The following is a 23,098-nucleotide window of genomic DNA, read 5'->3' on the forward strand; positions in this document are numbered from 1 at the left end:
GCTCTGGTAAAGGCCCTCTTAAAGAAACCTAATCTTGATCAGTCCAACCTAGCTAACTAACTAACTATCGCCCCATTTCGCTCCTCCCTTGGATGAGTAAGATTCTGGAAAAGCATAGAAATTCTACCCTAGAAGATTTCCTAGAATCTAACGAGCTCCTTCATCATTCCCAAACTGACTTTCGTCCTCAACAAGGGACTGAAGCTGCTCTTCTACCATAAACCGAGGAGGTGAGGCAGATACTGGATTAGGGAGGCAAGGCAGCGATCATCTTACTTGACCTCAGTGCCGCTTTCGACACTTAACAATCGCACCCTGCTCCACCAGCTAAAAAGTGTGGGAGTTACAAGGACGGCCATAACTTGGCTTCAATCCTTTCTCAGCGATCGGTTCTTTCAGGTCTTTGAGAGTGATGTCTCCAACCGGCTGTCCCTCAGCTGTGGGGTTCCTCAGGGCTCCTCCCTGAGCCCCACGCTGTTTAACATCTATATGAGACCCTTGGCTGAGACTGTCCATCCATTTGGCATTAAAATCATCACCTATGCAGACGACACGCAGCTCGTGGTGGCATTGAACCACCCCGAGAGGTCGTCTAGCACCCTAGACCCGTGCCTAGAGGAAGTTGCCAAGTGGATGGAACACTCGTGCCTTAAGCTGAATGGGGATAAGACCGAGCTCATGCACCTGAGCAACTCAACCTCATTCGACCCAGTTTTGCTCTGGCCGAACTGCCTCGGTCCCGCACCAGATCCGAAGCCTCAGATCAAGAGCCTTGGGGTGTGGCTTGATCGCTCGCTCAGTTTTAATCACCAGGCCGTTAAAATCTCAGCCACTTACTTCGGCCTCCTGAGGAGGCTCCGTAATATCCTCCCCCTTCTCCCTTTTCAGGCAAGAAGGATCATGGTTCAGGCCCTCATCCTTTCTCGTCTGGACCATGGGAATTCCCTCTACCTGGGAGCCCCCACAGACCACCATCCATAAGCTCCAGGTCATGCAGAACTGTGCAGCTCGTATGCTCTTGCAGGTTCCCCGTCGACAATCGGCAAAACCTGCACTAAGGAGCCTCCACTGGCTACCAATTAAGGCAAGGATCCAGTTTAAGGCCATGTGCTTGACTCATAGGGCCATCTGGAAGAAGAGCCCAGTCCCAATCCAATCCATGATCACTCCCTATCACCTTCCAGACACCTCCGCTCTGTCTTCCTTTCTAGTCACTTCACACAGAATAAGGAAGGCTAGATGGGGTGGGCGTTCCCTCTCCCATAATGCTGCTAACTCATGGAACTCCCTCCCACTCCATCTGCGGAAGGAACGAAACCTGCTCTCCTTTCGAAAGCTTCTAAAAACCGTTCTTTTCAACGAATGCATCAATCCCGCTCCTCTCCTGTCATTTTGCGTCAGTCCACAGCGCTAGGAGGCCTGAGGGTAGCTATTGCGCTACATACATTTTATTTTCATTTTATTTCAAGATTCACTGAACGAGGTTTTTAAAACATGCCTGGTTTAGCAGATGCTCATCAAACAAAAGCTTAATATACTGGGCATAGCATGGAGCTTCATCATGAGATGACCCAATCCACATGAAAAATAGGCCTAATGGATTTATCGGGTTTATACTAGGCCTGAGGATTTACTATCAATTTACTCTGACAAGAACAAACCTCATTATTTCTATTTTTGAAACATTTTCAGTTAAGAACTATCCAGTTGCTTCAGATCCAAAATAGGACAAAAGCGCATCTGTTTTCCTTAAAAAGGCAGCCGTTTGGGTAAAACGTGTAATAACAAAATCCCTGAACTGCTTCTGCACTGGAAGATTTCTGTGAAGTAAGGCATGAAACTGTAGAATAGTTATTAAAAAAAACAAATGGAGTCGGACCTTTAATTTTAATGAAATAGTCATCTATGCAGTACTATTCACTGCTCATCTGCAGAAATGATTTGTGTTATGAATGTTGGAAGGAGGCTCTTCTTATACGTCTGAAGCCATGCACAGGAACAGTTTCTTAGAATCAGACTATAATTGAGGCCCTCTTACAAACTGCTGTGTGTTATTCTGTGACACACAATCCGCGACACGTCATTCCTAGGGATACTTTAACAACGAGGTTAGTTTGTTTTGCCAAGGGACCCCAGGGGATCCAAGAAGCCTACACGGGGGATACGCAACTGCTCAGAAAATTTAATAATATTAACAGCGTAATAGATTGTACATAAATAAAGAAGCATAATCTTAGTCCTCCTGAGGCTCAGCCGGGAGTTAGTCTTGCGCTATTTTGCACATGTATACTTTTTAAAAACCTTAAAACTTACCTGCAATTGTTGCTGTTGTTGTAACTGCCCTTCAGCTGCCTCCTGCTCCCTGCCTGACAGCGCCCCCAGCAGCGGTCCTAACGCTGCGAGGGAGAGCCTACGGGAGTCTTGGCAGGCGCCATCGGCCACGCCGTAGTGAAGGACACACCCCCCTCGAGGCCACGCCCCCTCTGCTGGGTATAACTAGCCGCTGATTCACGAGCGCGTTAGGTTACCTTTAGTCCTCCTGAGGCTCAGCCGGGAGTTAGTCTTGCGCTATTTTGCACATGTATACTTTTTAAAAACCTTAAAACTTACCTGCAATTGTTGCTGTTGTTGTAACTGCCCTTCAGCTGCCTCCTGCTCCCTGCCTGACAGCGCCCCCAGCAGCGGTCCTAACGCTACGAGGGAGAGCCTACGGGAGTCTTGGCAGGCGCCATCGGCCACGCCGTAGCGAAGGACACGCCCCCCTCGAGGCCACACCCCCTCCCCGCCCTATAACAATGTGTATGCACCGGAAGCGCAGCGGACGAGCGCAGCGGGCGCGACGAATGCGCGCCGAAGGCGCGCATAAGGCAAGCTCGTCTGCGCTCGTCCGCGCTCGGCCGCGCAGAGTCCAGGCCTAGGGCTAGCCCCTTAACCTCTTAGCCCCCAGGACCCATCACCTACAATGCTGACACTCTCCATAGTCTCAGGACATCCAACAGGAACTGCAGTCGAAACAGCTACCAAGCTGACACCTTGCCGCCCATATGCCCTGATTGCCACTACTCCTTTTGACCCAAATGTAATTTGGATCCACTACACGACTTTCGTATGTTATTGCTGAACTGCCGCTCCCTGCCAAAACATACGACCGAAATTTCAATGCTAATAGAGGAACACTCACCAGACATACTCTTTCTTACAGAAACCTGGCTATCCCCGGAGGCCGATCCCGCGGTCATAGCAGCCATTCCACCTGGCTTTCGAATCTCCCGCCAAGACCGCCCCAAAGGGAGAGGAGGAGGTGTGGCGTTAATCTATAAAGAACAACTTCACTGCCGAGTAGTTCCGGAAATCATTACGGACTGTGAGAGTCTTACCTTCAACATCAAATTAACACCCAATAGTTGCCTTTCCGGCACTCTTATCTATCGCCCTCCCGGCCCCTCGAAGCAGTTCCATGTCAGCCTACCATCTAGTGTGGCTGAAAGTCTTACTACCACCTCTAACTATATCCTGTTGGGTGACTTCAATTTTCATTTTGAGTCATCCTCAGACCACGTAGCACTGACTTTAGCAGAGGACCTAGCAGCTCTGCAACTCTCCCAACGGGTCCCCTCTGCCACCCACGTGAAGGGCCACCTGCTGGATACAGTCTTCAGTAATTGCCTTGGCCTTTCAACCAGCCCGCCAATTCCCCTGCCTTGGACGGATCATTTCTTGATCCCCATCAACTGGACTGTATTCAAAAATCCTGAGCCACCTCCTACCACGAGATTTACGAGAGCTTGGTCCCGCTTAGCAGCTGACAAGTGGTCCAGCAAACTTGCCGAGAATCCACCTAGGACATATGCCAATCCCGACCTTGCCCACCAGGCTTACAGCAACTGGATCACTCAATCACTTGACGTTGTTCTACCTAAAAAGAAAATCACGCTTAAACGCTCTCACAAATCCGCCCCGTGGTACTCAGAGACCCTTAGAGACAAGAAACGACTCTGCAGGCAATCGGAGAGACGTTGGCGCTCTGATTACTCCACAGACAATAAAACTCGTTATCGAGAAACCATCAGCGAATACAAAACGATGATAAAAGCAGCACAAGCCTCATACTTCTCCGCGAAAATTTTACTTGCCAAATCTAAGCCCAAGGAAATCTTCCAGATCATCAATACCCTCACTAAACAGTCCCCTTGCACGCAGGCGGATGTGTCCACTACCCATTGTGACGATATTGCAGAGTTTTTCCACCAGAAAATAAGCTCTATCTACTCTTCCTTTCCCCTGAGAAACACTAACCACTCTACCCCCTTCCCTGATCCCGCTACCCCATCATCCACTTATCAGTTACCTTCGCTCACTCACTTCCCCCCTCTGGATCTAGCCACTCTTGATTCCCTGGCACGGAAAGTACAATCCGGATCCCCAGAAGACCCAGCTCCACCAGACATAATAATGGCAGCCTCGCAGGTCACCCTACCCATTATTCAGGAGGTCCTAAATGCCTCCATCTCTTCCGGTACGGTTCCTACCGTATGGAAACAGGCGATGGTTAGAGCCTTATTGAAAAAGCCTACCTTGGACTCCACTGATCTGAGCAACTACCGTCCCATCTCCCTGCTCCCATGGGCAGGTAAGATCCTGGAGAAATCTATTATTTCACAATTAATACATTTCCTGGAAGATAACCACCTACTGGACCCAACCCAGACGGGCTTCAGACCGAAACATGGGACCGAGTCCGCCCTTCTCATGGTTACAGAGGAAGCCAGAAAAATCCTTGATCAGGGAGGATCAGTGGCAGTGATCCTCCTTGATCTCAGCGCGGCCTTTGATACGGTCAGCCATGTCACTCTGCTGGAACGCTTATCCCAAGCCGGGATTAAGGATAAAGCCTGGTCGTGGTTCCAATCCTTCCTAGAGAACAGGTCCTTTCGCGTGTGTGAAGGCGATTCGGTGTCCACCAGGAGACCTTTGAATTGCGGAGTCCCCCAGGGCTCTTCTCTGAGTCCTGCCCTCTTTAATCTGTACATGAGGCCACTGGCTGATGTCGTCCGCCCTTTTGGAATAAAGATCATTTCCTATGCGGACGATACGCAGCTGGTGGTCTCCATGTCGCAGGCTGCTAATCCATCTGCTCGTGGCGGGCTCAGAGAATGTTTGGAGGCAGTAAAGACCAGGATGTCCCTGTCTTGCTTAAAACTGAATGGGGACAAAACCGAGCTCATGCTCCTAGGTCCCTCAGATCTCAGCCTCCCCACCTCCCTGTGGCCGCCTAGTCTGGGATCTCCTCCAACTCCCAAAAATAGCATCAAGAGTCTGGGAGTTTGGCTGGATAGATCGCTGTCTTTTAATATACAATCCACAAAACTCTCAGCTACCTGTTTTGGCATCATGAGGATGTTAAAGAAAATTCTCCCTCTCCTCCCTCTGGATGCCAAACAAGTGGCCGTACAAGGTCTTATCCAGTCACGCCTTGATTTCAATAACGTATTATATCTTGGCGCCCCTGAAGCCACTCTGAGAAGACTGCAGACAGTCCAGAACTGTGCAGCACGCATTCTACTAGACCTTCCCCGCAGACAGTCAGCGAGGTCGGGACTGGTATCCCTCCACTGGTTACCGGTGCGCCAGAGAGTAATGTTTAAAGCTATGTGTATAGCTCATCAGGCCTTCTGGAACGCCGGCCCCAGGATCACTCGCGACCTAATCACCCACTATATGCCCAGAAGAAGTCTACGTTCTAGTCAGACCTTCCTTGCAATGGCCCCCAGAATTAAAAGAACCAGATCCGGAGGCAGAACATTCTCCTACAACGCCGCAAGGGCCTGGAACGCCCTGCCGCTGTCTCTCAGAGCCAACCCCAAGCTAACGGCCTTCCGCAAACAACTGAAAACCTTATTATTTCACTCAGTCTAACCTATCTTCCCTCCCTCTCCTGGGCCCACTGGTCGGATTACTGGTACTCGCAGCGCTTGGACGCCTCCGGGCAGCAATTCGCGCTCTACAAATGCACTTCCAATTCCAATTCCAATTCCAAAATACACTGTAAATGTGAAGGAATTTAAAATTGGAAGCTAAAAATTAAGATTGAATCCTCAGATTGATTCATGAGAGCATTACAATTGCATCAAATATAATATAGTATGGGCAATGAGTGGCTTCATTTGAATTTACAAAAGCTCAAACCTTCCCATTAAAACTAAAATTTTGATTATTTGTTAGATTTTTTGTGAATTAAATAAAACATTTCATCATTTGAGTATTTGCTTAATGAATGCTTGCTTCTGTATTTTTTGTGTATATGTTTGCAGTTCCAATAATAGAAAATGCTTACGCAGGGAGGCCCAGCTTTCAGTAATAACTCTGTGGAGGTCTTTGGATTACAAAAATGATTCAGTGGGGGGTCCACAGAACTCAAAAGGTTGAGAACCACTGAACTAGGTGTTCTAACAAGTTTACTCAAGGACAGAGTGCTGAAATTGTGTTGGTTGTTCATTAAAAAATAAGGAATAAGGACAATGGATTTGGATAATTACAGTGGTTTACACCATTGTAAAACATAATAGAAAAGAAAATAAGGTGTCACCACAAATTAGCAGACCTTGCTTTATATTTACCTGTCTATATACATCTATATCTCCATTCACTGAAAAAAATAAAGGTTAAAGTGATGTTATAATTAGGAATTGTAATTGTAGCTTAATTTAAATTTGTTTAAACCATAGAAATTAACTGAAAAAAGCAAAGGTTAAAGAGGGTCTACAACCTTTTCTGTATTGAGAGCTACTTCTGTTTACTAAAAAGCATCCTGAGCTGCTGCCTAATATGTGGGTGTTAGATAAGAGTAAATTAAGCCCAGGAAACGTAAGCACCCTTCCTAGAGTATTCTAGTAATGTTCCAGAGAGCATTTAGCATTAACCGCTCAAGCTATATAGCAATGTTTAACTTGTGGGGTCCCCAAGTATCAGTTTTGTCCCTAGTTTATGAATCACACAGAGTTGAGAGTTTAATTTAGACATGTGCTCTAATTTTCATGAAATACATAAGATGAGATTCTTTTCGTTTTGAGAGTTAGGGCTCAAAGGACCATTACCAATAAAACATTTCGAGTGGCCCATACAGATTTTATCGATATCTAAAAGTAAACTTATCTTGGCAGTAATCTGCACACTGTATAGCTGTTAGGCAATAATGACAAAATAACGTATGAAGGGATTGCTTTTTAGAAGCTAGGCACTCTATAAACAAAACATGAAAGAAAGAAGAAAGAGAACTAAAGAAATGAAGAATGGAAGAGAAAGGAAGGAGAGAAAGAAGTGAAGGACAAGAAGAAATAAAATGGAAGGAGAGGGAGAAAGTAAGGAAAATGAGAGAAAGAAGGGGGAACAAAGGAAGCAAGAGACAATGAGAGAAAAGGTACGGACAAAGAACAAATTAGAGGAAGAAGGAATTAAAGAAAAAGATAGTGAAAGAGAAAATGATGGAAAAAGAGTAAAACAGTAAGAAAGGGAAGTGAATGAAAGAAAGGACGGGTGAGAGGTGGGGTGAGAGCAAGCGTGAATGAGAGAAAAGACAATGAAAAAAGAGAAAGAAGACCAGAGAAACAATAAGGCACAATAACAAAGTACGAGATAAGAAAGGGGAAACAAGAAATAAGAAAGAAGGTAAGCAAAGGAGAAAGAAGAAATAAAGGAGGGAAAGAAAAAGGAGTACAATAAAGAAACAGAGGCAGAAGTGAAAGAAAAGGAAGTAAGAGGTACAAAAAGATAGAACAGAACATGGAAAAAGCAAGTCAGAAAAAAACAGAGCGAAGGAAAGTGAAAGGGAAACCAACTACAGAACAAGTCGAGACAGAGGTAGACAGAAGAAAGGAGAAAAGGAATGAAAATGTGAAAGAAAGGCAACAAGTTAAAACAAACAGGAAGGAAAAATCTAAGGAGACAAGTAAGAAGTTGAAAACAGATGAGAATGAAAATCGAGAATGTGGGGAGAAACTAGAACACACAAATGAAGAGTGAACAGAAGCAAAAAACAAGGAACTAACGAAACAAACAAAGATGGACAGAGGGAAAGTTGAAAGAGAAACAAAGCAGAGAAAGCCGGAAACAAAAAAGTAGCAAAAGAAAATAACAAGAAAAGAAACAAAGCAATACTTTTTCATAATATTTTGGACAGCATGGTTCTGCATTTTCAGCTTTCCAGGTCACACAGAAAGCGGTGCACTGTATTTTAAAGTCCTGCCATAGCATTTGGGCAACTGTATATTGTCAAACCAGTGTAGCTTGCAATCAACCTGTTGGAGACCCCAGGGTCAGAGGGTCATAGTAGTTATGTGAAAATGTCAGTTAAAACAGGTTTTAAATTAACAAAACCACTGAAATTATATTTATCACTCTTGTCCTAAAGTAACTATAACTTACGGCCCACAATAGGCACAGTGTTGCCATCAATGATGTAATTTCAGATGTTGCAGTGATGTTATCAATTATGTCATAGTACATGTCATGAGTGCTGTAATATGTGAGGTAATTAGCAGTGCATGGTGATGGTGCAAGTTATAGTTTAAGGCTATTCACCCGTCGTGCACCCAATCCCCTGCAGTGCACATGCGTGGGATTGGGCACAGGGCCTGGACAATTCCTGCTGGTATGCATTGCTATGTAATGTAACAATATAAAGGGTGTCATTCTAAGACAGACCTCCTGACTTTGTCATAGGGTCAGAACACCCAAATAAAAGTGGGCCTAGTGGCTTTATCACGGGTCAGCACATCAACATATATAGAGCAGACTTCTATTTTTAATTCACACCTTGCAATGTTTAATAAAAGTGATTTTCATAACGAAATTAATAAAGGTTTATTAGGAAAAAAATGAACCTGTCTGAGTCTTTCTTAAACCATTTTTCAGGCTACAAAATTCAATCATAGAACTCACCACAAGGGAAGTTTGATAATGGGGGGTATTTACTAGGTGCAATAACTTGGCGGAATTTTTCCAACAGAAAATTCACAACATTTACATATCACTTCCGGCCTTCCAGAATCAACAATCCATGTCACCGACTTTGGGGTCACCTGCCGGAACCCAAATTACACTAAGGCAATTCCCCCTGCTGGATCTTGCCTCTTTGGACCCGGTCATGGCAAAAGTAAAATCGGGTTACCCTATTGATCCTGCCCCTCCTTCCCCCCCGATTCTAGCTGCCGACACTATTCGTCCGGTAATCCTTGATCTGGTCAACTCCTCCATCTCTTCCGGAACTGTTCCCCCCGCATGGAAGTGTGCTCTGGTAAAGGCCCTCTTAAAGAAACCTAATCTTGACCAGTCCAACCTAGCTAACTAACTATCGCCCCATTTCGCTCCTCCCTTGGATGAGTAAGATTCTGGAAAAGCATAGAAATTCTACCCTAGAAGATTTCCTAGAATCTAACGAGCTCCTTCATCATTCCCAAACTGACTTTCGTCCTCAACAAGGGACTGAAGCTGCTCTTCTAGCAGTAACCGAGGAGGTGAGGCAGATACTGGATTAGGGAGGCAAGGCAGCGATCATCTTACTTGACCTCGGTGCCGTTTTCGACACTTAACAATCGCACCCTGCTCCACCAGCTAAAAAGTGTGGGAGTTACAAGGACGGCCATAACTTGGCTTCAATCCTTTCTCAGCGATCGGTTCTTTCAGGTCTTTGAGAGTGATGTCTCCAACCGGCTGTCCCTCAGCTGTGGGGTTCCTCAGGGCTCCTCCCTGAGCCCCACGCTGTTTAACATCTATATGAGACCCTTGGCTGAGACTGTCCATCCATTTGGCATTAAAATCATCACCTATGCAGACGACACTCAGCTCGTGGTGGCATTGAACGACCCCGAGAGGTCGTGTAGCACCCTAGGCCCGTGCCTAGAGGAAGTTGCCAAGTGGATGGAACACTCGTGCCTTAAGCTGAATGGGGATAAGACCGAGCCCCAGCACCTGAGCAACTCAACCTCACCAAGATCTTTTTTTGGAAGGTGGAGCAACTCACTATGCTTGGAAAGGGGCCGCTCACGCTTCCTTGAATACTCCCAGGTGTCTAATGGGAGTCTTCCTATGAAGAGTTGCAGGTGGCCAGAAAAACATGCCAAGAGACCAATGGGATACCTTCCAAGATAAGAATCTCCAGACAATAAAGCCTTCAAGGTAGAAATGCAGCCCAGTGGGAGGTGTGTCAGTCTTAGACAGAAGACCAACAGTTGCTGTGGTCACTGTACCACCCGCTTACCCTAAAGAGGCCATCCAGTGAATGTGATAAAATGTCACAAAATCACAGACGACAAACAAAGAGCCAGATTACGAGTAGACTGCCATATCGGAGGCCTGACCGCCCCATTAAGATCTGGGTGGTCGAACCGCCAAGGGACCGCCGCCAGGGAATTGCCATTCCCTGGTGATTGTGACGAGGTCCGGATGCCCCAATATGCTTGGCAGGACCACCGCGGTCCCGCCAAGCATAATACAAATTTCCTCTGTCACGGTTTTCATGGCAGTTCTACTGCCATGAAAACCTTGGCGGAGAGGAAACAAAGGGGGCCTTACAAGGCCACCTGGTGCCTCCCCCATGTGGGTGGACACAGGGGGCACAACATGTGACCCCCCCCCCCTGTGTGCATGCACACCAGTTCCTGCACAGCATGTACTTTACAGACCATGATGTTCAGGAACTGTTTTTGGCGGTCCCACTTTGGTGCTTATTTTTAGGGGTGCCGCCGCGGGAATGCCATAAAACCAGCCCACCAGACAGGAGGAAATTCCTAATCTGGCGGACATCCCGACTACAGCTTTGGCACAGTACTAGCATGGCAGTGGCGTACCGTCTGCTCCCGCTTCGCCAAAAGTCCTAGCGGGGCCCAAAAAAACATTCCAGAATGCCCACGGATAGTAATTATTAAATTGCAAGACTAGGTAAAGAGAACTTTTTTTCTCTGCACTGGATGGGTCCTTCTATAGTACGCTTAAGAGGATTCTGGGTGTACCACAGTATGTATTATATTTATCCTAATTATCTACAAGTGTCTCTATAAAGGACGGCAGGATAGGGGAAGCAGGGTAGCAGTTTTCCACCAAAATAACAAACAAATCAGGTCAGTAATCTGACTGCAAAACAAGTTGAAAAAGTGAAGTTGAAATTTATATTATTCAATGTAAATGTACCCTAAAAGAAAATACAAAAAACGGAGGGTCAGTCCACTAAAATGACATGGTTATTACTCCATTTAATAAACAAAGAAGACAGAGCTTTGAATAAACTGTCAAATGAACTGCCAAAATCGGAGTGACAGGCAAAACCTATATTCACTTATTAAAGAGAGATAGGTAGCCAACTTTTTTGCTCAAGATAATAAAAATGCTTTATAAACATTTGTCACAGGACAACTTGTGGAGATTTAAACAGAGCTTCTGTGCATTTTTTAAAATTACAGTATACAGCATTTGCTAATTAAATTCGAAAACCACAAGCTTATATTAGTTTAGCCAAAATATATACTATTATACAGCTGCAACACTGTAAAGATACACTGATATTAAAAACATTAGCAGACAAGTGTGGTCGCTCTGGTATGAAAGGAACAATAATAATGGTAACAACATAGGAGGTAGACAAAAGGGGAAGATAAAGGAATTTAGAGGGAAATGAGCATAACAAAAGTAAAGCAATCATGAGAAGGAAGGAAGGTGAGGGGCTGGAGAACAGGGGAAATTGAGGGGCATCATGGTACGAAGGTGATTGTTAAAGGAGAACAGGCAGCTGAGAGGGATCCATAGTTTCTAATCAGGTTATTAGTGCAGCAGTAGATTCCATTGAACATTCAGCAACTGCTTATTGCCACGTTATCTCCCTCTGAGGGTCTTAATGGTTAGGACTGTCCTCCTTAAAACCCGAGGAGCAACTAAATATTACAAATTTACCATTTTCAGGGTGGGTTCTCTTCCAATAACACACGGAAGAAGAGGAGCTTAGAACAAAGTGGAGACCCTAAAGGCTGTGGGTCTGTAAGAACGGCAAAAATAATAAAAGTAGTGCAGACCTAAAGACAGTTGGTATTTATATCAGAGGGTTCAATCCCTAAAATGGCCATACTAGCCTCCATAACATCAGATTCTACGGTAAAGACAATTTCAAAAGCTGTGAAAGTAGCAAGACCAATCCCCCTAAAACATCTCACTCAAGAGCGAGACATTTTTCAGACAAGAGACAATGATGAATCAACACCACTTACTATTATTATTATTATTATTATAGAGGCTTTTATAACGCGCTCTGCTACTAAATAGTATAGTATCCTGGCGCGAAGAGAAAAAAGAAGGGGACAGATCGCAGTAAATGCAAGGGAGGAGCAGCCTTTAGGCATTGGTGTTGAATAGGTAGGTTTTTAGGCCTTTCCTGAAAGCCATGATGGAAGGGGCTGTTCTCAATTGCAGAGGCAGGGTATTCCAAGCTCTCGCTGCTCTAACAGAAATGGATTGTCCGCCAAGCCTGCTATATTTGAACTTTGGTACAGTCATTTGATGGAGATTGCTTGATCTGAGAGGGCGATTGGGGGCATAGAGAGAGAATCTTTTTCTCAAATAGGTTGGGCCTGTTAGGTGGAGTGCTCGGTATGCTAACACAAGAATCTTGAATAAGATCCTTTGTGCCACTGGAAGCCAGTGAAGGTCTCGGAGTGGTTGGCGAACGCTAGATCTTCTGGGAATGTTAAACAGCAGCCGGACCGCAGCATTTTGGATGACTTGGAGGCGATGGATCAGATAGGCTGGGAGTCCGCTGTAGAGAGCATTCGCATAATCCAGTCTGGATAATATCAGAGCGCGAATGACCGTCTCCTTAGCTGATCGCGGAAGCAAAGGAAGGAATCTGCGTAGAGTTTTAAGAGTGGAAAAGCAGATTCCGGTGAGTTTTTTCAGGTGATCTTCAAATCTGAGATTATTGCTGAACCAGATTCCTAGGTTTTTTGCAGGTCCACCTGTGTATTTAGGGCTGGGAAAATCGGTGGGCCAGAGAGAATCATAGAAATTATCTGGGAAGGAGCCGTACAGTAGAATCTCAGATTTGCTCTCATTGCACTTAAGTTGAGCCAAGGCCAGCCAGCGGAAGACCGATGATAGGCAAAATTGGACTCTCGTCGTGTCAAGGTTGTTTTTGGGCCATGTAAACAAGAGCTGGGTATCATCGGCGTAGGCCATAATTTTGGCCCCCAGCTGTTCCGCAAGATAGATAAGGGGGGTCATATACCTCTTAGGGAAAGCGGAGACATCCTTCATGGAATAGGGGAAACTCGTACCTATGGACAGATGGCTTCTAAACATTATTGAAAAAAGTTACTTAATCCATTCCTACACCACTGCACGTTACACCAAAACTCTCATCAAAATATTATCGATCCTTACTACAAGTCAAAACTTATTTCTTACTACAAAAATGGGCCACAGAAAAAGTACCACCAAACCAACAAAACGGAGGAGTTTATTACATATATTTCCTGATAGTAAAGAAAATCCAAACAAAACAATAGACTGTTTTTTAGATCCACAGTTCATAAACAAATTCATCACCCGCAAAACATTCATCAAATCAGACCGCTTGTAAAGAAGACAGACTGGCTTAGAACCAAAGATCTGCAAGATGCTTATCTTCACATCCTAGTTTCACAAGTTCACAGGAAATATCTGAGATTCCAAGTAGGAGACAATCAATCTGTGCATAGTGCTGTCGTTCTGCCTGAAATCAGCCCCACAAACCTTCTCGAAGTGTATGACAGTAGTTTCAGCTTATCGAAGGAAGAAGGACATATTGGTTTATCCCAACCTATAACTCTCAGCCATAAGCAGCACAGGATTTCTGAACCACAGCAAGGCTACTAACCAAACTGTGACTCGAGATTAACATGAACAAGTCAACAGTGATGCCAGTACAGTGTTACATATATTCAGGAACAAAAGGTACCCACTCTAAACTAAAGTGTTTATTGATTGGAGGAATTAATTATCGATTCAAAATAATCGTAGAACTCTGCAAATTGAATCACTCCTATCACTTTGCATTTTAATAGTTCCAAGTGCAAGAGAATGTTCATGAACCTTTTCACCACTGCCTCGTACATCAATATTCTCAGAAAATTGGACAATTGGGAAGACTCCGTACATCTCACATTCTCAGCACTGAACTCTCTCTAGCATGTTGGTGCAAAACTCAGAATTTACTAGTTAGAGGTCCTCTTCAAAAGAAAAAAACAATACAGACCACAAATGCCTCAGTGAGGATTGGAAGGGATTGGGGGCGCACATGGATGATCTAACAGTTCAAGGTCTATGTGTAACCAGAGTAAAGGCTTATCATATAAATCGTCTGGAATAGAAGGCAGTGTACTTAGCACTCAAAGATTTTCTTCTGTTTTTGATCAATAGACATAATGATCCAATTAGACAACATCACCCCAAGCATAATGCCAACAAACAGAAAGGAACGAGATCAAGACAGTCACCCTTCCAGGCTCGATCCTTGTGGCATTGGAACCAAAACATGAGTCTATCAGTCACTAAAATTCATATCCCAAGGATTCCTAGTCAAGGGGTGGAATTCGACATTACAAGGCAAATCACAAATGGGTACTATACAGCAAAGTTGTAAAGGATATTTTCGCAGGGCTCGGCCCGACCTGTTTGCAGTCAAAGGACAATTCAATGTCAAATCATCGCTAGCAGAGAGTACTCTCCATTCTCTAGACATTATGAGGGAGTTACATTTGTATTAACTAAGGCTCAGGACATTAAAAAACGAAACAATTATTTGTCAGGCAAAGTCTGGCTACTTCTAAACGATCTATTACAAGTTGGATAGCAGTGTGTATCTTCTTATTAGGGTTCTAGCAAACCTCTTCTTGGTAAGCTCAAGGCCCATTCCACAAGAAGAAAAGCTGAAACCAATGCCTGGGTAAACATGTGCCTATCTATGGCATCTGTAAAGCAGCTTCATGGAAATTAACCATACCTTACTAGACACAATTTTCTAGAGGCAGATACTCATGCATAGATTAAATTTGGACTGAACACTTAAAAATGTTTTTAAATTTAGTCTGTGTCTGTACAATGGATTTATAAAGTATTTTATTCTCAATCTACAACCCAACAGCCAGATACCATTCTATACTATTAGCTTGCTATTCTATTCAATTGTTTATTACTATCACTGTATATGCTATGATGCACTAGAAAAGGTTACATACCTGTAGTCCTGGTTCTGCATCATAGGAATCTTCACTGAAGTCATAGACAACCCACCTGCCTTTCCCTACTGTTTTCAACTAGGGAATAAAGACTACGGATAGGCTTTCATTCGTAAAAAAAGAACTGGCTTTGGGAGGCAACTGCCAGTACAATGCATTGTGGGAAGGAGTGGCTCGAAAGGCTCTCAAAGCGATAAGCCTCCGTTTATTTACACCTAATGCAAGTCTATCTGGCTGCATTTTTACCTTCATGTGCACAATGCTTAAGGGGTTTATGGACGACAGCTGGTACAATTTGATGCAGTTTAGACATTCCATGACAACATTTTAGACATTCAGGAGAAAAATGACATTTCTAATAGCCTTCAGTAGTCTATGATTTTAGGTGAACTCATGGATAATGACATTGTACAAACTCAGGTCCAAATGAGACTGGCTGTGCAGAAAGGTTTTACGGGCTCAACGCAGGAATTGATATGACTATCAATTAAGAGCGGAGGAAGGAGAAAAGGGTAGCCAATGGGGAGGGGAGGTGAAAAGAACAGGGAGTTACAAGTGGAGACAGAAAGGGGAGCTGCTTGGGGACAGGAGAATGGGGAGATCCAAGGGACAAGAGAACTGTGATAAAGGGGAGCTATAGCAGTTTTCCCCACCACAGGAACAAGATTCTGAAGAAAGTGAACTTGGCAAAAACCCAGCACAATACCAAAAGTAAATAGACACATCTTAAGCCCAAAGCAACCAAGATGTCTATAACTCTACCAGTCCAGTTTCTACATACTTTTTCTAACAAGTGAGGCTTATCTAGGGAAGGGATGTGTGTACTTTTGTGAAGGAGAGAAAGTAAGGACTAAGATAAAATGAACCACCATAAAAACAATTGTATTACTCTGTAGCCATGTTCTATATCCCACTTGAATTTAGAGCTTACAAAATGCTTTTAAATGTTAAGATTACATATTTCAGAACAAGCTTTAAGAGCATGATTTTGGAAAAGTCTCCAATGCTGATCTCAGTGTCATGAAACATGCATGAAGTCAACAAGGTGGTTCAACTCCCAATTGGTAATATCTAGACAGACATAACTACAACCTGGCAATAGGCACTTTAGCTGCATTGCTGTGAGGCAAGTCCACCATCTCTAAAATAACTGAACTGGAGCCCTTAAGTAATTAGTATTCTACAAATAAAATTTCAGAGCCTTCGAGACAACAGGAATGCAAAATATTTCCTCAGGTGAGTAAGTATGTGGTTTTGTTTGACAAACAGCAAGACTATCTTATTGGTTAAAATGGAACTATAGTAAAGGTTTTAGAAATAACAGTGATGATCTCTGGGCGACCTCGTTTGTATGAAAGACAATGGAACAGCTACTTGGGGGGGGGGGGGGGGGGGAGACCATGAAGCTCACCAAACCTGACAGAGTAATGCAGCAAGAATGGCGGTTTTTCAAGGCAGGATGGCAAGAAGACTTAACCTAAAAAAGCTTGTGAGGGAGGTTAGAACAAAATTAAGATCCATTGCATAGCTGGATTCCAGATTGGAAGATGCCATCTAAAAGTATGTTGTTTTCAAGAGAAAGCACAGAAATGCTAGTCAACCAACAGTCACTTGAGCAAAGTATGCGGTAAGAGCATCGATAGGATACTAAGAGATAAACTGTAAAAAGGAGTATTTTACTTGCTGTGACGAAAGAATATACAGTTAATATTCCATATTGGTCTTGTGGGAACTAATAAGATGATCTTCATTGGAATCCTGTTTTAAATAGGGAGCCAACAGTCCTGCATGCACATGAGCAAGACGGAATAAATGAGAAGGGGGGAGCGCCAACGTTGACAATCAATAGCCTCAACTTTCCAGAGATTGAAGGCTCAGCCACACCTCTTACTACTAACTGCCCTTCTCATTGATACACCAATAATGTGAAATCCAACACAGGATGACAGCAGAGCAGTACAGACAGAGCTGGATACAGGGATAAAAGAATGCATAAGACTAATGTACATGTATTCCATTGAATTATCTTAAGTCCTATTTTACAGGCACATAATTTAGACATTCCATATCAAAGTAATGGGACAGGTTGAATTATGCAAATAAAGGCCAGGGAGTGGCTGTAATGCTTCTTCTGTATGCAGAGAAACATATCAAAATACACGATTCTATCCCCAATAGTGTGAGACACCCACTTAAAACAAATTTATTGATTTCAGTGTACTGATATTTATTTTTAAAAGAAAGTATCACATATCAGGGAAGAGGTGTGGCGTAGCGGGCAGAGCAGCTGACTCTGGAGTGCGGGCATCACTGTTCGATCCCCAGTGGCACCTCAGCTCAGCTCAGCATCATGTGACTTTGGGCAATAGCTCACTTAATCTCCCCGACGGCCCCCAGCGCCTTGAAACTTTATGGGGCGATATGTTTACGCTTTACATATATGGATTATGATTAACAGTTTTAGGAAATGGATTGTACCTTTACTCACGTCACACTTTCACAGTCTTGATGAATGTATAGAAACTGAAAGAGACAACAGCAGTAGATCAGAACACAAGTTCTTATAAACAGTACAGCATACCACAAACTATGCATACCCCTTTCATAAACCCCCATGAAATTAAGTTACAGAATAATTTTAATAATATATGGGTGGATACAATGAGCGATTCACAATGGCAGTCCTATAGAGCTAAAGTGGACGGTGGCATCAAATTGTGCAAGCATTAAGCAGATAATTTGGGGGTGTCTAACTAAAACATAGTCGATATTGGAAAGATAGGAAAAAGTTACTAACCTGCAAGTCCAGTTCTACCGCGGTTATCTCCGATATACTGACACATTAAGATTCAGAGGTAATTTTTTTTTAAACCGTTAACATATTAACATTATCGCTCTTTCAGCATTCTAGCCTAAAAAGCTAATTGTGTTTGAGTCTATTTTGCAGTCAATGAGTTGGGTGCAGCTCAGATGGGTATGTTTAGACTATCAAACAGTGATGCAAGACAATATCAATTTTATGCCTCATCTGGAAGGAGGAAGACCAGCAAGTGAATCTATCAAGCAGGCCTACACTGGAGAACTGTTACAGGAAAGTAATACCAGAGAACTGTTAGGGGGGGGGGGGGGGGGGGGGGGGAGTCATTTTCTTCTCCACCCCTGGATCTTCCCGGGACTGGGATGCTTGGAAATAGAATACAATTAAGAATGTGAAAAAGAGAGGTTTGATGAAGCTTACTTTATCTGGACAGGTCCTTAAATACTACTTTTCCCATACTATCTTCCTTTTAGGCTTTTATAGCCAAGGCAGCAGAGTTTGGATAAAAATGTGTGAATGTTGCCCTCCATGTTGCCATAGATGATGTCTTGAAGAGGCAGGGCTTTAAGGGGGCCGGGTCTCACCAGTGCTGAGCACCAGCAGTTTTTTAAAGTGGGCCTCAAAACAGGTCTCTATGGGGCTCTGTTTTGTGCCCTGGCACAGGCGGTCCGTTTTTTTCCAGACTGCAGTGACAGCAGGCACATCGATGTGCGCGTGCTCACTTCTCACTAGTGGAGAAGTTATGGCATGACGTCCTGCCAGGTGAGCGTTATAGGTTAAGGGAAATCCTTTCAAGAGAGTCATTTTCTCTCTGGATTTCCCTTCTCTTTTTTAAACTCAGGAGCAGCAACATTGTTGTGGTGTCACCGAGGCTTTAAGTGGGAGCTTTTCCAATACTATAAACAAGCCATTGTTGCTGCTTATTTATCTTATGCAATTAAAAACCATTGACAAAGCCAATAGTGCCGACTTCTTGTAGGTATGAGGTTACTTGTTGTATCATATCTGGAAGCAATGACAAAAAAACAGCAAAATACAAGTCGGACCGCACACTATGCTAAGCACGTGTTTTTAAGCCACACCCTTAATTACACTGGCAATGCCCCTTTGAGAGACCCCCCCCCCCCCCAGTTTTTTCATCCCACTTAAAGCCCTGTGAAGAGATACACCTTTATGCAAAGTGGGGTTGCAAGCACTCCTATAAGGTGCCCAGTCATCTTATCTCTGATGCATCTATTAATTTTACAATGACACCGACTGATATACGAGATTATCACTAAACAATGCTTTATTTTTAAAAAACTGCCCCTTGTTAGACTATTCAAACATAAAGAAAAGTTGTTCTGTTCTGCAGCAAACCTTTGTCCTTTAGAAATAACCCCAGAATACAAAGGCGCTTCTGCACTATCGAAAGCATTCTGTCAATATATCAGTACAAACAATGGTTAGTCCAGATAGAATTCCGAAAGCACATAGGGCATAAAATAGGGGTATGAACGGGTCACAACTATCCCTGAAAAAAAGTGTTTTGATTGACGAGTGTAAAGGATTAGCACTATCCTATACTTCAGAGCAGAGCATGTATCATTACAATAAAAACCAAGATTCCACCTGATCCATTATAACTAGCAATTCAAAAATCATTAACCAACTAAAAAGCAGTCTGATTCTAATGTGTGACGGCAACTATGCAGAAAATATTCAAAGAGTTGGACTTCAATTTGAACATAAAGCATTTTTTTACTACATAAAATGGTGTCCCTCAAATGTTTCAAATAGAGCGACAAAGAAGCACTATTCAGTACTCAACTGTATGATGTAAAACGGAATGATTTGAAACCTTTGAAATAAATAGTAAGTAATAAAGAGAAGCACAAAGCAACTGACTGAAGATCTCAATCTGGGGATGTGTGCTCCAACGAGTAGCTCGTGAGCTACTGGTAGCTCTCCAGCTGCCTGTAAGTAGCTCTTTTGTGCACATCCCAGCCTACAAATAGGAACCTTTTTCTCGGTTGAATACATGTATGTATTGAAAAATTGTGCATTTAATACAAAAATGTGTGTATTTTCGGAATTCATAAACTGATGTTAGGAGAAAAACAGGTGAATCTCCAAAATATATTTAAAGCGGATTTTTGAGTAATAAATCATGTAGGGAGACTAATCACTATTATCATTCCTTTGGTGCCAGAGGCAGTGCACCTGTGGCTGCTTTGTATTATTCACACAGAGGCATTTCAAATTGACAAAGCCTTTTCAAATTACTGCTGGCAACCATGCCTGATGCACGGAGGTAATCACCGCTAGTAATTTTAGATATGGTAGCCACTCCTGTAATCTTGTCTGATGTGGTGACTATTGTAACACTTATGTGAGAGACTATCAATGATTTTCACAACACAAATAACTCTTAATACAGAAAAGTTTGGTAACCGCTGGTCTATGGTCACGCTCTGACTGTACACATTGCCTTGAGAAAAAAAAAATCAATGTTTCAGGCCATAAATCATGAAGAAAATTGGATATGCTCCTTAAGAAAAGGATGACGGGCGCACGCCCCGGAAGAAAAGTTTGTGAAAAGAGGTCACTGACCTGACAGATATCCATGAAATGCACATGAAGGAACCATTCATGATATCATAACCCCATAGAGAGATGCTATGATCAAAGAATGAATCCCTTGGAAAGGACGGCAAAGTGTTTATCATCAGGTGGCAAAGTAACCACAAACTTGAATCAAAAACGAGGCTAGGCAATATATAATCAGACGTTACTAAGCTCCAGGCCCTGTAAGGGCCCTACTATAATCTAATATTGGCTGAGATCGTGATATCAGTCTATCTGTTTATGATTCCCCCTCCAATTTATGATAACATTTTATCTTGCTAAATAGGAGGTCCTGAGGAAGGTGGCTGCAAATAAATAGAACCACAGAAACGTACATCGACCTTTGGGATCCCCAGCTGGCAACGCAACCATGGACACTAAATGAAATGCTCTCCCATGAGTTGAACTATGTATGCCTGTAAACTGGGTTGAGTACGTGTGTGAGGTATGAATCTGTGAGTATGGCAAGTTAGATTGTTTTGGTATGTGAGTTAGATGTGGTGTTGGACACAGCATAGGGGGTGATCTGTACTCATAATTTTTATTGTGCACATTGCTATGACTTATTTAAAAAAACACAATAAACCGTATGCTCAATAAATAAAATGTTGTTACATCCAATGTAGTGATATAGCAAAGGACTACCCAAAGAGCTCTTCTAGCCAGTGTTGAAGAAATACAGATCAAGTGGGAGTGCTATTAGGAGCATATACAATTTTTGTCTTCTTCCCCCTTCTCCCAGACCTAGAAATTAACCATAGGGGGTACCTTGGACATTATGCATAAATCTTGAAGAAACCTTGTCAACTTAGAAAGACCATGAAATCTAGACAAGTCTGGATACTAAAAATCAGAGATGTGGGAAAATAGCATGAATGGTAAGAAAATAGAGTAACATTACTGTTAACTGCAAAATTGCTACATTGACCCCCTAATTCAATAAAAAGAATTGTTAAGGAGAAAGACTATGGCAGACAGTGAACATTTTGGCTACAAATAAAGTCAACATTTAATGTTAAAGACGTTTTAACCGTTGCGTGGGTGCTTCAAAAGAGTGTCCAAAACTTAACTTGCATGTTTATCAGTGAAAGCAGGCTGCGACGCATGGCAACCTTTCACTGTGGAGCATTTACTAAATACTGAGCACATAGGAAAGAAAGGCTTATAAAGAGGGCCCTTTTAATGTAAATTCTACATAGCCTTAAAGTTTTTACCGTTGGTAGAAACAGTAGTACACTCTCCGGAACCCTAGCTGTTGCAGGAGTTATTTCCATGATGTCCTTGTTATACATTTCACTATACTTTGCAATCAGTAATCTTTTGTCAAGATTGGCAATTATCAGGGATCCATTCTCCTGCCTGTGTGTCAAAGAGAGGAACCGTGTTCAACTTTCATTTCAGAACTGCTTCTGGGCCTTAGCTCTGCAAAGGCCAGAGCCTCTAGGCCTCGATTCCGTCTCTACCATTCTGCCGTCTTGGGTGGTTTCCATTTCCAGAGAAACTAGGCATTTCTCAGGAATGGGAGTGCAGCAACAATGTTTTGGGGAAGCGAAAAGCCACGAGCCTGGAATACAAACTTCTTCATCCAGTTGAGTGATTTTATTTTGGTTTTCCACAGACATGTTTATAATCGCACAACTTCTTCCAGAATAAAGTTATTTTTCTAAGGATCTTGGATAATCAGGTAAGGATCTTTTCCACTAGACGGTAAATATTACAACAGATTCAGAAATATATACTATTCCAGGACCAGGTGAAGCTACTGGAACAGACAGCACTCTCAGTATGGGTTGAGGGAGCAGATACCACTCAGAAAAAATGAGAACTGTATTAAAAAATATTTTAAGGGGCCATTCAGGGATTGATATCACAACATATTTTACAATTCAATGAGTCATCATCACTAAACAAAGACATTCCACAACCCTTATAGGCAATTGTTAGTGATGCAAGATTGAGCAAGAGGACAAGTGCTTTCCATATTCAACGGGTGACACTTTTACAAAACCCATACAATGTTTCGAGCATGTGATGTCACAGAATTACGAATTCTCTGGGCCTGTCAATTAATATTAGAAAGCACAAGTTCTCAGTTCTCAGAGTTAATATTTGGAGCGACTGTGCTGTGTTGGTGCAATGAACATGGGGGCGGCGGGAAGAGCTTTGCTTTGAGGAAAAGTAATTAAAGTGAGCTAAATGTAATTCCATTTTAAGCAGGAGCATTCAGAACCTTATTAATCCCAACTAGATATTACACTGTTAAACTGTACATTGTCTCCAGTACCTGCAGTAAAACATTCTTGAAACCTACATCATTTATCAGTTAAATACTGTAGAGCATGACAGTGTCCTGAATATGTTCTCAAGAATTAGTTGGAGAACATTTTAATTGTATTCTGTAATGAGTATTTTATCCATT

The 23,098-nt window shown here is 43.0% G+C and overlaps 1 protein-coding gene across 12 annotated transcripts in view; it reads right to left on the minus strand.

The window, feature by feature from the left end:
- Window positions 1-23,098, minus strand: part of ADARB1 (adenosine deaminase RNA specific B1) — a 1,000,448-nt gene that overhangs the window by 835,839 nt on the left and 141,511 nt on the right. For 5 of the 12 annotated variants that reach the window (XM_085648623.1, XM_085648618.1, XM_085648628.1 and 2 more), the window contains exon 2: window positions 17,743-17,777. The exons of 2 other annotated variants lie outside the window; for them this stretch is intronic. The gene's annotated coding sequence lies outside the window, so the exon portion shown is untranslated. Of the gene's footprint in view, window positions 1-17,732; window positions 17,778-23,098 lie in introns of all 12 variants that reach the window. 5 more of the 12 variants (XM_085648622.1, XM_085648627.1, XM_085648626.1 and 2 more) reach the window with 1 other exon arrangement.

The sequence above is a fragment of the Triturus cristatus genome, chromosome 3_2 (assembly GCF_964204655.1).
Source record: "Triturus cristatus chromosome 3_2, aTriCri1.1, whole genome shotgun sequence".
In the NCBI taxonomy this organism is placed as follows: domain Eukaryota; kingdom Metazoa; phylum Chordata; class Amphibia; order Caudata; family Salamandridae; genus Triturus; species Triturus cristatus.